The sequence below is a fragment of the Piliocolobus tephrosceles genome, chromosome 6 (assembly GCF_002776525.5).
Source record: "Piliocolobus tephrosceles isolate RC106 chromosome 6, ASM277652v3, whole genome shotgun sequence".
Classification (NCBI taxonomy): Eukaryota; Metazoa; Chordata; class Mammalia; order Primates; family Cercopithecidae; genus Piliocolobus; species Piliocolobus tephrosceles.
Genome location: NC_045439.1, coordinates 45,537,370 through 45,553,184, shown reverse-complemented (window position 1 = coordinate 45,553,184; position 15,815 = coordinate 45,537,370). Strand labels below are relative to the sequence as shown.

General features: G+C 40.0%; 1 pseudogene across 1 annotated transcript; it reads right to left on the bottom strand.

The window, feature by feature from the left end:
- Nucleotides 1–3,141: 3,141 nt before the first annotated feature.
- Nucleotides 3,142–3,777, bottom strand: LOC111554501 (annotated as a pseudogene). Its single transcript, XR_002735261.1, has one exon. The product of XR_002735261.1 is annotated as a cytochrome c oxidase subunit 4 isoform 1, mitochondrial-like (transcript).
- Between the last annotated feature and the right edge of the window lie 12,038 nt (nucleotides 3,778–15,815).

Sequence of the window (15,815 nt, the reverse complement as noted above, 5' to 3'; positions counted from 1 at the left end):
ATCTGATACCATAAATGTATAAATCTGAATACACATCTCAGACACTATGTGCAGTGACAGTTTGTCCTTTGGCTGAGGGTGAGGACCCTGCGTACTCTCAGACACAGACAATACAGATCCAACTCTTTCTCCTTTTTCTCGCTGTGCAAAGCATATGCACAATCAAGGAAATGTTAGGGAAAACACCACCACCAATTCGACCAGGAACAAAACACTGATCATAAAGTCTATGGGCTTAGACAGACATTTGAAAAAGATAAGAATTGTAATGAAAAAATAAGCCATTATAAACCCAATGCTATTTCACATTGGAGAATATGTTATATTGGACAAAATAAAGTTTGCTAAAACCTATTTCCTCATTTTTATAATAATATCTACTATTTAGTGTTGTATTTTATGAATGGTATTTTAGTAGAGTTATTGGCATTCTATTTGACATATATTTAAGTCAATAAATATATGCTAAATATATTTGACATATATATTTATATATTTGACATATATATGTTATATAGAATATATTTATATATTATATATGACAACATATATTTGACATATAAATATACAAATATATATATTAATCTATTAATATATCACAAAAGAAAAAGTGCCACTTCCTTCTGGCCTCTATGATTTTAGATGTGAAATCCATGGTCATTTGGATTGTTATCCCACTATATATACTTTATCATTTCTGTCTGCTTTCAAGATGTTTTTATTGTCTTAAATTTTCAGAAATTTGATTATGATATGTCTGGGTATGGATTTCTTTGGGTTTCTCCTGTTTGAAGTTTAGTCAGGTTTTTCAATCTCTAGATTTATGTCTTTCCCCAAATTTGGGATATTTTCATAATTTCTTGAAATAGTTTTTCAGTCCTGAATTCTTTCTTTGATCCTTCTGAGATTTGGATGACACAAATGTTAGATTTTTTTGTTATTGTCCCACAGCTCCCTGAGTCTTTGTTCATATCTTCCTCCTAAACTTGTCTCTGTTGTTCAGATTAGACAATTTCTATTGATATACTTTCTTTTCTTTCTTTCTTTCTTTTTTTTTTTTTTTTTTTGAGGCAGAGTCTCGCTCTGTCACCTAGGCTGGAGTGCAATGGTGTGATCTTGGCTCACTGCAAACTCCGCCTCCCGAGTTCACGCCATTCTCCTGCCTCAGCCTCCTAAGTAGATAGTCCCCTGCCACCATGCCCGGCTAATTTTTTGTATTTTTAGTAGAGACGGGGTTTCACTGTGTTAGCCAGGATGGTCTCGATCTCCTGACCTCGTGATCTGCCCACCTTGGCCTCCCAAAGTGCTGGGATTACAGGTGTGAACCACTGTGCCCGGCTTTATTGATATGTTTTTAAGATCACTGGTCTTTTTCCTCTGTCATCTCCATTCTGCCACTGAGCCCAGCTAGTGAGTTAAAAAAAAATTAATTTATTGTATCTTTCAGTTCTGTTATTTTCAGTTTTGTTCTTTATATCTTGAGTATTTTTCGGAGACCTCTGGTTTTTCCATTTGCTTGAAGAGGGTTCATAATTTCTTGGAGCATTTTTATGATAACTGCTTTAAAATCCTTGTCATAAATTCCAACATTTGTGTCACTTTGATGTTGGTGTCTGTAGATTGTCTTATCTTTCAGATTTTCCCTGTTCTTGGTATGATGAATAACTTTGATGAATAACTTTGGATTGTATCCTAGACATTTTGAGTATTACATAATGAGACTCTGGTTTAGAGGCAATCAACGTGCTTGGGCTCAAAACTCATGTCTTATTCACTTTTGTGGGCTGTGACTTGAATGTCAATTTAGTTTTTATAGCCTTTGCCCTGCTCTTCTAATCTGCTCTATATAGTGTGTTATCCGTAGGTGAATTGAAATCTATATGATATTTCTCACCATAGTTCAGTTCCCAAAACTTTACTATGTTGATGCCAGATGATTTCATGCATGGACCATTTAGGGGTATGTACAGGACTTCATACCCAGATTTAACAAGATTTCTTCATCCAGTCCCCTCTTCTCCATAATCCTTCCTCACTCTCTAGTTGAGAGGAGGTAGGGCATTGCCTCTTTGCTGTGCTTCAGTTAGTAAGTGTAGGGTGGTAGAGTGCTTCTCCCTATAGTTCATGTGGGTTCTGTGGTTGCTATGCCATTGAAGAAGGGAAGGGGCACTGCTTCTTTCCTCATCCTGTCTTGGTTTAGGGCAGGAGTGGTCAACAGAGCTCCAACCCATTCCAGTGAGGAGGGGAAGGCATGCTACTTTTGCTGTTAGTGCCAGGCAAGGATGGTCATCAGGGCTCTTCACAGTGCCTGGTGGAGATGCAGAGAGATGCAGTTCTTTCATGGTGTTTGTCTAAAATACAATGATTATATTCAAAAGGGTTCTGTCTTGCAGCACTGTCCTCTTCCACATCCTTTGGCTAAGGGGATTGATTCTCAACTGGGGATAATTTTATTCCCCCAGATGACATCTGCCAATGTCTAAGACATTTTTGGTTGTCACAACTGGAGGGTTGTCACTGACATCTAGCCAGGGATGCTGCTAAATATCCTATAATACAGAGAACAAGATCCTATAGCAAAGAATTATCCAGCTCCAAATCAAAAGTGCCAAAGGTGAGAAACCCTGAGGGAGAGAGAGCAGACTTTTCTTGGAGCTTTTTGTTTTTTGTACTTATTCCATCTTGTCCGGAAATGGGGGTCCCTTCAACATTTTAATGTATTACATTTTAGTCCTTTATCATCTATCACTGATGATAATTATAACTTATAATTTATTTTTAGATAAATTGTCTTCCTCTGGTTGATTTTAAGAATTTCTCTCTCTCTCTTTTTTTTTAAATCTTAAATTTAGCCATTATGGGTATAGTGTGGATTTGTTTTTATTTAGACATTTTCTGTCTTAATTCTGACTTTCTAATTTTGGAAAATTCTTAGTCATCTCTTTGAGTATTATCTCTCTCTCTCATTCCCTTCTTTCCTTCTTAGACCTCTTTAAACTGCCATATGCTGGAGCATCTCTTTCTGTGTTTCTTATCTGTTAACTATGCATTGATTCATATTCATATTCTTTATTTCTCCTTTCTCCCTTCTCCACACCTTCTCTCTGGTAACTTCTCCAGATTTTTCTTCCACTTCGTTAGTTTTTTTTTTTCAGGTAAACTGGTCATTTATTAGCAGTGGTACGGTTTGGCATAACAGGTTTCCAGTAAATAGGCATGGAGTTGCATGGAGGTGACAGAGCAAGGCACAGACGCAGGACAGCATCTCTCACTTCTTCCACTCATTCTTGTCGTAGTCCCATTTGGCGGCAAAGCCCTGCACAGGGTTCACCTCATGTCCAGCACCCTCTTGGTCTGCATGGCCACGCACTATTTGTCAAAGATGTGCGGGATGGGGCCGTACACACAGCGCTTCTCCCAGATGATAATGAACAACGTGAAGCCAATGAAGAACATGGCAGCACCAACAACCGTCTTCCACTCGTTCGCACCCCTGTTCATCTCCGCAAAGCTCTCCTTGAACTGAATGCAATACAACTCGACTTTCTCGTCCATGGAGAAGTTGCTTCGGGAGGCCTTCTCCTCCTCCTTCAAGGCCTTCTATCTGGCAGACAGGTGCTTGACATGAGCCACATCAGGTAAGGGATAGTCACATCGATCCACATAAGCTGGGAGCGCATTGTCACCACTCTTCACATCATTTCCGTGTGCTCGTACAGACGCCGATTTGGAAATTGCTCGCTTGCCAACTAGGCTAAATACCCTGGTAGGCAACATTCTGCTGCTGCTGTCCACCACCACCACCCTTTATGCCGGGTGTCCCGCGACCCCAGTACTTTTTTTGTTTTGAAACTGAGTTTTGCTTTTATTGCCCAGACTGGAGCACAGAGGTGTGATCTCAGCTTGCTGCACTTCCGGCTCCCGGGTTCAAGTGATTCTCCTGCCTCCCGAGTAGCTGGGATTACAGGCACCTGCCACCATGCCCAGCTAATTTTTTGTGTTTTTAGTATAGATGGGGTTTCACCATGTTGGCCAGACTGATCTCGAACTCCTGACCTCAGGTGATCAGTCCACCTCGGCCTCCCAAGGTATTAGGATGACAGGCGTGAGCCACCGCGCCTGGCCCAGCCCAGTAGTTCTTTTTAAAGGTAGCTCTGTTCTATTATTTAACCTAGCAATAGTTTTGTTTTCCACTAATAATAGTTTTTATTTATAAGATTTTATTTGGTTATTTAAAATAAATCTGTCCCTTTGCCAGAGTATCTTATTCCTTCACCATGGTTTCTAAATTATTTTAAACTTGACTGTTTTGTAGTCCATTTGATTCATCTATTGTTTTCACTTCTTAAGGTGTCAATTTTCAAGTCTGCTGATTCACCCTCATGGTGATTCGTTTCCTCATGTGTTCTGTGATACTTAATCGTGCTAGTTCATCTTCAGTGAGTTTCCCATAAGCTTTGAGCTGTAAAATTATTTATTTCAATCTCTGTCTGTAAGGACAGAGATTTTCATGTTGTGTTTATTGGATCCCTAGGAATTTTGGTGGTCCTGGATCACTTTATAGTAACAATTCATCTTGGAGTATTAAAAACTCTATGGAGGAAACATTTAGACCCCTCATCCTGTGCAAGCCCAGGATTTCTATTTCTCATGGGTGGCTTTTTTTTTTTTTTTTTTTTTGAGACGGAGTCTTGTTCTTGTTGCCCAGGCTGGATGGAGTGCAATGGCACGATCTCAGCTCACTGCAACCTCCACCTTTCAGGTTCAAGTGATTCTCCTGCCTTAGCCTCCTGAGTAGCTGGGATTACAGGTGCCCGCCAACATGCCTGGCTAATTTTTGTATTTTTATTTTTATTATTTTATTTTTAATTTAATTTTTTTTTTTTTTTTTTTGAGATGGAGTTTCGCTCTTGTTGCCCAGGTTGCAGTGCAATGGCTTAATCTCAGCTCACTGCAACCTCTGCCTACCGGGTTCAAGCAATTCTCCTGCCTCAGCTTCCCGAGTAGCTGGGATTACAGGCATGAGCCACCATGCCCGGCTAATTTTGTATTTTCAGTAGAGACAGGGTTTCTCCACGTTGGTCAGGCTGGTCTTGAACTCCCGACCTCAAGTGAAGCGCCCGCCTCGGCCTCCCAAAGTGCTGGGATTATAGGCGTGAGCCACTGCGCCTAGCCAATGTTTGTATTTTTAGTAGAGACAGGGTTTCGCCATGTTGGCCAAGGTGGTCTCAAACTCCTGACCTTGTGATCTGCCTACCTCAGCCTCCCAAAGTGCTGGGATTACAGACATTAGTCACTGTGCCCAGCAGTGGCTTTTTTTTTTTTTATATGTAAATTTTAAACTCAAGGACCAGGGCACTCAGCAATTTCCTCTCTCTCTTTGGGCTAGCGAGCAGGCTGTGTACAGTTTCCTTTTTACTTACAGGACTGTTCTTTAAGGTGCAGGGCTTTATTCCTGCAGGGAGGTGGAGGTGGAGCTTCCAATCCTCCTTTTTTTCCCTGTGTCCCATAGCCTCAAAGTCTGAAACTAAAATTCCAGTGGATTACTGAAGCTCTGGCTTTGATTTTTAAAATTTTGGAATCTGGTAGATACTTGTTCTTTGGAAGTAAATTTTGCGTATTGGTTATATTTTATTCAGAATTTCCATGTGTTTTTAGTGGGAAGGATGCATCCATATCAGCTCTGTATACTACACGGTCAGATGTCCTGATTCACTTTTTTTTTTTTTTTTCTTTTTTTTGAGACAGAGTCTCGCACTGTCACCCAGGCTGGAGTTCAGTGGTGCGATCTTGGCTCACTGTAACCTCTGCCTCCCAGGTTCAAGTGATTCTCCTGCCTCCGCCTTCCAACTAGCTGGGATTACAGGTGCCCGCCACCGTGCCTGGCTAATTTTTTGTATTTTTAGTAGAGACAGGGTTCCACCATGTTGGCTAGGCTGGTCTCAAACTCTTGGTCTCTTGATCTGCCTTCCTTGGCCTCTCAAAGTGCTGGGATTACAGGTGTGAGCCACCGTGCCTGGCCATTTTTTTATTTTTTTTATTTTTTTGAGACAGAGTCTTGCTCTTGTTGCCCAGGCTGGAGTGCAGTGGTGCAATCTCGGCTCACTGCAACCTCCGCCTCCTGAGTTCAAGTGATTCTCCTGCCTCAGCCTCCCGAGTAGCTGGGATTACAGGTGTGCGCCACCATGCCCGGCTAATTTTGTATTTTTAGTAGAGATGGGGTTTCACCATGTTGTCCAGGTTGGTCTTGAAATCCTGACCTCAGGTGATCTGCCTGCCTTGGCCTCCCGAAGTGTTGGGATTACAGACGTGAGCCACCGCACCCAGCCCTGATTCACATTTGATATACAAGATCACCTATCCATCTATCCAATTGTACTGGTATATAAATACCGCTTGGTGCTTTGTGTTGTTCTCTTTAAATTATTCATTAAACACATTGCTGTATTCCAATTACCTATTGTTTGAAAAAGATGTGTGTTGATATATGATGGTATATAGCATAGCATTCCCATAAAACCAGGCATGTGTTTGGAAATATTTCTGTTTCCAAAGCACTTGTTTTAGTTTCATTAAGGCCTTAAAGAAACTTACCTTTTTATAAATCCTAATTTTTTATACCCATTTTGCATATGAAGATATTAAGAGAAATTGTTGCATTATTTGCTGTGATAATACATTTTCAAGGAAGAAGGCAGTGTGTGCTGATTTATAACTTCAAGAATGGCAAAAAACAGTTAATAGACTGCTACTTTGAGCAGCACTGACTAGTGGAGTAAATGTGTATAAGGACCTACTTTTTCACTAAATAGTACATTGTAAATGTTGTCTCATGAAAGGTGAATTTTTTTTTTTTTTTTTTTTTTGAGACAGAGTCTCACACTGTCACCCAGGCTGGAGTGCAATGGCATGATCTTGGCTCACTGCAACCTACTCCTCCTGGCTTCAAGTGATTCTCCTGCCTCAGCCTCCCAAGTAACTGGGATTACAGGCACCTGCCACCATGCCCAGCTAATTTTTTATATTTTCAGTAGAGATGCGGTTTCACTATGTTGGCCAGGCTGGTCTCGAACTCCTGACCTCGTGATCCGCCTACCTCAGCCTCCCAAAGCGCTGGGATTATAGGCATGAGCCACCGTGCCCAGCCAGGTGATTTTTTTTTATGATTGATTTTATCAATCACCTTTTAATGGCCATTTAGGGATTTTTAAAAGATCAAAAAACTACTGCCAGAATATTCCTGAATTTATCTTTTTACACTGTTTACTTCTCCTGGGTGTAGAACCGCTGAGTCAAAGGATGTACTCATTTAATATTTTGATGTTGCCAAATTTCCCTACAGAAAGAAATTTTCCTTCCCTACAGAAGGAAAATCAAAGTATGCAATTTATACTTTGATCAGCAGCACGTGGATAACAAAATCAAACAAAACTTTTCTACAAAAATACATTTTTAAACTACAGATAATGGAACAAAAATTTTCCTATCTGGCTCACAGAAACTTTTCCTGTCTTTCTTAACTTACAAGTCCCAGGTGAGTAAGACCTACTCTTATTGGCCTTTCAGAACGGTGGTTTCCAAAGTATGGTTACTGGACTAGTAGTGTTACCATCACTGGAACTTGTTAGAAATTTAATTAATCAGAACTTATGTCAGACCCATTGATTGAGAAACCCGGTGGAGCGCAGCAATCAGTGGTTTGATTAGCCCCGCAGGTGATTCTGGTACTTGCTAAAGTTTGGAAACCACTGGGCTAGGAGCAGCTTATCTTTATATAACCCAGAGGTCAGCTCAAGTCTTTACTCCCATATCCTTCATACAAATCATAGAATTTGAATTCCTGAGGGTTGATTTTTCATGGTCCCTTCCACCTCTTTGTGCCTGCATCTGCGTGTCTTGATCGCTCTACTTTACTGCTGGTGGCTGCTCTTGTGTCTGCATTGCAATGACCCAGATGGGCAAAGGAAAAGGAATCCATTTTCCTTAATTCACACAAACATCAGCAGTCCATTCACTTGAAAGGCATTTGAATATGTAGAAAACCAATGGATGGTTTGGAGGGATAGGAGAAGTTTCTATCTTGGTAACATAAACAGTTTAAAATTGAGTATTAAATGTACGCCTTCTGAAATCCTGTAGCCATTCTCCTACATTCCTTCCCCAGTCCCTCATTTTCCTCCCTGCTGCACCTCCCATTGGTTTGCTTTTTTCTTTAGAGTGATTTACTAATTCTATTTGTGTCCTTGTCTTCTGTTGTAATAACCAGGATTTTTATTGTAGACGATACAACCTACTCAACTACTTTAAGAAAAGAGAGTCTCAACTAGAGAGTTGTATGGCAGATTACAGAATTGATGAGAGGGCTGGGGAAACAAACTTGTTAGCCATTCAGTCACAAGTATCCTTTACATCCATTTATTTATGCCTATCTTAATTTCTTTCATTAGGATTTTCTAAACTTCTATGAATAAATTTTTTGTGGCCTTAAATTAATATCCAGTTAGGTTTTTATTTTCTGTCATGATTTCATGCTAATTTTCTGATTGCTCTGCAGATTTTCCAATCTCTCCTACCTCCCCTGCAGACAGTACACTAACCCCTACTGATAGGAGGAGCAAGGGAAATGATTTGAAGATAATAAGGCCGCTTCCCCATGACTGAGGCAGTTGAGCCTGCATTTGATGAGTTTGACATTGAGCTTGTCTTTCTTCCTCTTTGAAGACAGGACTTTGAGATGGAGGGGGTTTCAAATGATACTTCTGTTCAGTGGTAACTCTGTGCTAGTGAGCAGGGCCAGGCCTCCTCATAGGTGTTGATCCTAACAGATTTCCATGATTCTCCACTGAGTGTGAGAAGCTGACTGTTTCTTTTTTTTTTTTAGACAGGGTATTGCTCTGTTGACCAGCTTGGAGTGCAGTGGTGTGATCTCGGTTCACTGCAACCTCTGTCTCCTGGGCTCAAGTGATCGTCCCACCTCAGCCTCCCTAAGTAGCTGGGACTACAGGCGTAGGCCACCTTGCCTAGCTAATTTTTTGTATTTTCAGTAGAGACAGGGTTTCGCTATGTTGGCCAGGCTGGTCTCGAACTCCTGGCTTCAAGTGATCCTCCCACCTCAGCCTCCCGAGTAGCTGGGATTACAGGCGTGAGCTGCCGTGCAGCTGAGGCTGATCTTGGAAAGCTGGAGAATTGGCATCTGAAAGCTGCTAAGACCTCATGGAGGCTCTTGGAGGGTCTGCCTCTAGAAGACGAGTACATTAATAATATGAGAATCCACCATTCAGTGGAAAAGTCCTCTAGATACAGACTTTCCAACTATTCTATATTGCCTGTCTCCTGGGTTCTCTCTGGATTCCAGAACAGCCACACATTGGATGATATGCTTCAGGCGTGCAGAGTCACCCTGCCACCTTGTGGCCATGTTTGAGAACTGTACTTCCCCCAGATGTCGGCTTCTTTCCTATGTCTCAGTATCCAGCAAAGCAGAAATTGGTCACCCTGGATTGCTTCTGCCTTTAGCTTTTCGAACTAATAGGATTTGAAGAGATACATCATAGCATACACCAAAAGAAGACATTCTAATAGCTTTAAACAGAAATATATATGCAAGAAATTTCGTTGCCCCTGTAATGACATCTTGACATATTAGATAATGTGTTCAAAGCAAGAATGGGTCAATGTTATGTCCCAAAGCTGTTTCAGGGCTGCTCTGAGAGATCCTGTATTTTTCCTGGGAATCGGAGTGAGTATTATGTAGTAGACATTAATTTTAGAGCACAATTATCTTTTAGATCACATTCCTTTATTTTTCTGTATTGAATTAACTGCCTGACTGGTGGGAAAATTAAATCTCGATCATTACCGACACCCTTTCCCACTCCATAGGATAATATAAGAATCCCAGGCTGATACAGTGCCGTAAATTTGGGGCTGGTCCACTCCCCACAGTTGGCTCCGTCATGACCACTGCACATTCCGATATGCTGCCGCTGAAGACATGATCCCCAGCAACTAGGCTGTCAGAGGACCCTCCCAGCTCTTCACCCACTGACCACCCTGAGAGACAATGCACCGTGTCCATCTACTCTTGGCTTTCTGGAAGAGCTCCCCCAGCTCCCACCTACCCAGGCACAGGTGGGAATGAGGCCTGTGTTTCTGACAGAACACAATCCCTTAAACTCATTCGTTTCCTGTTCTGGAGAATATTTCTGTCCTTTCCCTTTTGGCATAGGCTTTCTTTCACAAAGAAAGTCTGGACGTGAACTTTTGTAAGTACCTTGAAACTTCAATTTCTTACGCTGAAATTCACAAAATTATTAAAAATGGAGTGTGACTCTTGCCAAGGACTCAAAAACTCCAAACATAAAGTTGTTTATGTTATTGGAAGGGAGAAGGGGAAAATGCTGATAGTAGCAATAGCAGCAGGAAGAAAGTACAAATTAATCTCTCAATAAATCATCATGCTCCATTGTGTCTGATGTAGGCAACAGGTCTAAGGCTTCTGCAGGGCAAAATCGTCTCTTTACTCGGGCCAACCCTAGCAGCTGAAAGGGTGTTTATTGAGGGTGTTTCCCCCTCTCCCCATAGTCTAAGCACTGTGCTGGGTTCTTGCAAAATGAAGATGACCTCACAGCCACAATTACGGAATGGTAATCAAGTACTAAGTGTTAGGAGAGGAACACAGCTGGAGTTCTGTGGGAGTGCTAAAAGAAGTTGCTGTGGTCTAAATGTGCCCTCCAAAATTCATGTGTTGAAAATGTAATCCCCAGTGCAACATTATTGAGATGTGGGGCCAAAAGAAGGTGTTTAGGTCATAGGGCTCTGCTCTCATCAATCGTTTAATGCCACTATAAAAACAACTCTTGGGAGTGGATTCATGCTCTGCTGCTCTTCTGCCATGTGAGGACACAGCAAGAAGGCCCTCACCAGATGCTGGTAACTTGATCTTGGACTTTTCAGCCTCCAGCACTGTGAGAAATAAATTTCCATTCTCTGTAAACTACCCAGTCTGTAGTATTTTGTTATAGCAGCACAAAATGGACTAACACAGAAGTGATAATTGCAGGAGGAGTTATATATAAGTCAGGAGATAACCTATATGAGATGATATTTGAGCTGTGCCTGGAACCATGAGAAAGCATCTGCTTGGTGGGAAAAGAGTGAGGTACAGTACATTCAGGCAGTGAGAACTGCGCCAGCACAAGTGTGGTATAACAAAAGTACATGGCTGATTCTGGGAATGCTCTGTGACTGAGTGTGGTGCACATTTTGGGGTTATCCGAAGCAATGAATAAATGTGAGCTGAGTTGGAGCTCAATTACAGAGGACCTCGTTTGATATGCCAACAAATTTTTAATTTATTTTTTAGGCCAGCAAATCACCATCCATTTTCTGTTGCATTATATTCCCATGGATTTACTTAGGGAGATGTGCCAGTCCCTCAGGGCTAACTGTATTTCTATGTTTTTTTCTTCAGATGGAGAAACTGTCATTAACCTGGGAACATTGTGGAGGGGAAAGCGGGAGGGAGAGGGGAAAGAGGAGGGGAGGGGAGCAGAAGAGGAAGAAGGGACAGGGAGAGGAGAAGGAGAGATGAGTTACTAATTATTGGACTACGTCAAGTAAGAGGTATTCAGGGACTGAACTCAGACAATTCACGGGGAACGTATGGATATAAGACATTTTGGAGATGGAATCAGGACTTCTATGTCGTAGATTACATGTAGGGAATAAGGGAGAAAATAAAAGATTATAGAGTTTTTCAAGTTTAGACAACTGGTTGGATGAAAATCACATTGAGACAGAAAGTAAGAGAAGAAGCAGATTTTGAGGCCAAGATAATGAATCATGTGGGGGCACATTTAAGAGCCTGTGGGACTTCTGGATAGTGAGACAAGGTGTGCTATTGGAAATATGAGTCTAGAGCTTGGGAGAGAAGTTGGTGGTTTTAGTTGTGGGAGACATCAGTGAAGAGAGTTTAGGGAAGCCCCAAGAATGGGTGAGATCACCCAGGGAGAGTGAGTAGAGTAAGGAGAAACGTTCAGGCCAAAGCTGTAGGGATATAAATGTTGATGAGTAGGAGGTTAACGAAAATATCACCAATGAGACCAGGAAAGAATAGCCAGAGTTGGGAGCAAAACCCAGGAAGAGCATGACCATAGTAGGCAAAGGAAGACGATTTTATTTCTTTTTCTTTCTTTCTTTCTTTGTTCTTTCCTTTTTCTTTATTATTCATTTATTTTTATTAGGAAGACAATTTTAATGTTATAAAGCAAAAAGGTAAGGAGTGAACAAAGATCTTTAAAACAGCAGTGACACGGTGGCTGGTGGCTTCCAGGTTAGTGTTAGCTAAGCAGCATAAAGGCAGCCGAGGTAGCTGCATCCTGGTAATTAGGAATAAAGGGAGATGAAGATAGAGCTCATAAATACAGGCTATTCCATCAAGAAATTTGTAGCAGAAAATAAGGAGATGAGAGAGCAGCTTAGTATCCCAATAAAATATCTTATTTTAGAAGGGAAGACTTGAGTATATTTATAGGCTCAGAGGGAAAACCAATGGAAGGGGAGAGATGGAGGTGTGAGAAGGAAGAAATAGTCAATGGAACAGTCACCCAAGTGAGGAGAAGGCAATGGGATTAAGTTAAACCTGTGGTTCTTTGTCATTTGGAACCAGTTTTGGGAGTAGTGACCAATTTGGCTTACTTGAGGACCTACTGAAGTGGGGTAGAAATCCCCTAAGATTTCCCTGGGCCAAAAGTTAGCCAGAATAGGAAGTAACCCAAGGTCTCCTAGGGTTATCTGGAAATAGCAGTTTGGCCTCCCAGCACCATTGAAATGCTTTTGGAGAGAGCCACATTATTCAAGTTCAAAAAAGAAAAATCACAGAACATTCATTCTTAGCAGACATTGTATGGGGATACATTTATAGCTATGTTCCAGGGTTTTGTTTCATGTCACAGAAAATGCTTGGCAGCTTCCCAGCTAACTGAATCTGGTTACAGGAAAAAGGAATGATTTTATCCTGTGTCACTGCTTTCATATTCATTAGCATGTAATTAGAAGCAATGGAGGAATTCTTAGATTAGCAGTTTTCATTTAAAAGGTTTTAAAAAAATAATAGCTAAGCCTGTTTAATTTGAAATCTTTAATTTTAATTGATTATTTTAGATTCAGGGAGTATATGTGCCTGTTACATGGGTATTACATGTGTAATGGTAGGGGTTGGGCTTCTAGTGTACCCATCATCCAAATATTGGACATTGTACTCAGCATGTAATTTTTCAGTCCTCCCCTCTGTGGAGTCCCCAGACTTTATATGATAGCTTTCTTTTTCTCCATCTTTATGTTCATGTGTGCCATTTGGTTAGCTCCCACTTATAAGTGAGAACATGCAATATTTGATTTTTTTGTGTTAGTTCACTTAAGATAATGGCCTCCAGTTCCATCCATGTTGCTGCAAAGGACATGATTTCATTCTTTTTTATGGCTTCATAGTATTCCATGGTGTATCTATGCCACATTTTCTTTATCCAATCAACTGTTGGTGGACATTTAGGTTGGTTCCATGACTATGCTATTGTAAGTAGTGCTGCAATAAACATATGAGTGCAGGTGTCTTTTGTTTTTATTTTTAAATCTGTTGTGGGCTTTAAAAATTAAATTTTAACTTGTGTGGGTACCTAGTAGGTGTATATATTTGTGGGGTACATTAGAGGTTTCAATACAGTCATGCAATGTGTAATAATCACATCATGTAAAATGAGGGATCTATACCATCAACGTTTATCCTTTATGTTGTAAACAATCCAATTATACTCTTTTAGTTATTTAAAAATGTACAATTATTATTAACTGTAGTTACCCTGTTGTGCTAGCAAATACTAGGACTTATTCATGCTTTCTACTTTTTTTGTACCCATTAACCATCCCACTTCATCCTCCTGCCACTCTTCTCAGCCTCTGATAGCCACCCTTCTACTCTCTATGTCCATGATTTCAATTGTTTTGAATTTTAGGTTCCACAAATAAATGAGAGCATGCAATGTTTGTCTTTCTGTGCCTGGTTTATTTCACATAACATAATGACCTCCAGTTCCATCCATGTTTTTGCAGATGACAGGATCTCATTCTTTTTTATGGCTGAATAGTACTCTACTGTGTATAAGTACCACATTTTCTTTATCCATGCATCTGTGATGGACACTTAGGTTGTTTCCAAATTGTGGATGTTATGAACAGTGCTGCTATAAAAATGGGAGTGTAGATTTCAGTTTGATATACTGATGTCTTTTTTTAAGATATATGCCCAGCAGTGGGATTGCTAGATCGTATGGTAGCTCCAGTTTTAGTTTTTTTGTGGAACCTCCCAAATGTTCTTCGTAGTTATTGTACTAATTTACATTCCCAGTGAACAGTGTTCCCTTTGCTCCACATCCTTGCCAGCATTTATTATTCCCTGTCTTTTGGATATAAGCCATTTTAACTGGAATGAGATGATATCTTACTGTAGTTTTGATCTGCATTTCTCTGATGATCAGTGATGTTGCACTCCTTTATAGGATTATTTCTTAACTTCATTGATTGTTTCCTTTGCTGTGAAGAAGTTTTTTAACTTGATGCAATCCCATTTATCCATTTTTGCTTTGGTTGCCAGTGCCTGTGGGGTATTACTCAATAAATTTTTGCCCAGAACTAAGTCCTGAAATGTTTCCCTGATGTTTTCTTGTAGTAGTTTCATAGTTTGAGGGTTTAGATTTAAGTCTTTAATCCATTTTGATTAGATTTTTGTGAAAGGCAAGAGATAGGGATCTAGTTTCATTCTTCTGCATATGGATAGCCAGTTCTCCCACCACCATTTATTGAAGAGACTATCTTTTCCTCTGTGTATGCTCTTGGCACCTTTGTCCAAAATGAGTTCACAATAAGTGTGTGGATTTGTTTCTGGGTTCTCTATTCTGTTCCATTGGTGTATGTGTCTGCTCTTATACCAGTAGCATGGTGTTTTGGTTAGTACAGCTATGTAGTATAATTTGAAGTCAGATAATGGGATTCCTCCAGTTTTGCTCTTTTTGCTTAGGATCGTTTTGGCTATTCTGGGTCTTTTGTGGTTCCATATAAATTTTAGGGTTTTTTTTCTATATATGTGAAGAATGTCATTGGTATTTTGATAGGGATTGCACTGAATTTGTAGATTGCTTTGGGTAGTATGAACATTTTAACAACATTTATTTATCCAATCCATGAATATGAAATATCTTTCCATTTTTTGGTGTTTTCTTCAATTTAGTTCATTAGTGTTTTGTAGTTTTCATTATATAGATCTTTTCTTTCTTTAATTCCTGGATATTTAATTTTATGTGTCGCTATTATAAATGGTATTACTTTTTGGATTTTTTAGGTTTACTGTTCTCATGTAGAAATGCTACTGATTTTTGTATGTTGATTTTGTATTCTCCAACTTTATAGAATTTATCAGTTCTAATAGTTTTTTTGGTGGAATCTTAAGTTTTTCCAAATATAATATCATATCATCCACAAATAAGGATACTTTTGATTTCTTCCTTTCCAATTTGAATGCCCTTTATTTCTTTCTCTTGTCTGATTGCTCTAGCTAGGACTTCCAGTATTATGTCAAATAACAGTGGTGAAAGTGGGCATTCTTGTTGTGTTCCAAAGCACAGGAAAGGCTGTAAGTTTTTCCTCAGTTAGTATGATACTAGCTATGGGTCTGTTATATATGGCTTTTATTGTGTTGAAGTATGTTCCTCTATACCCATTTTTTTAGGGTTTTTATCAGGAAGGGATGTTGAATTTTATTA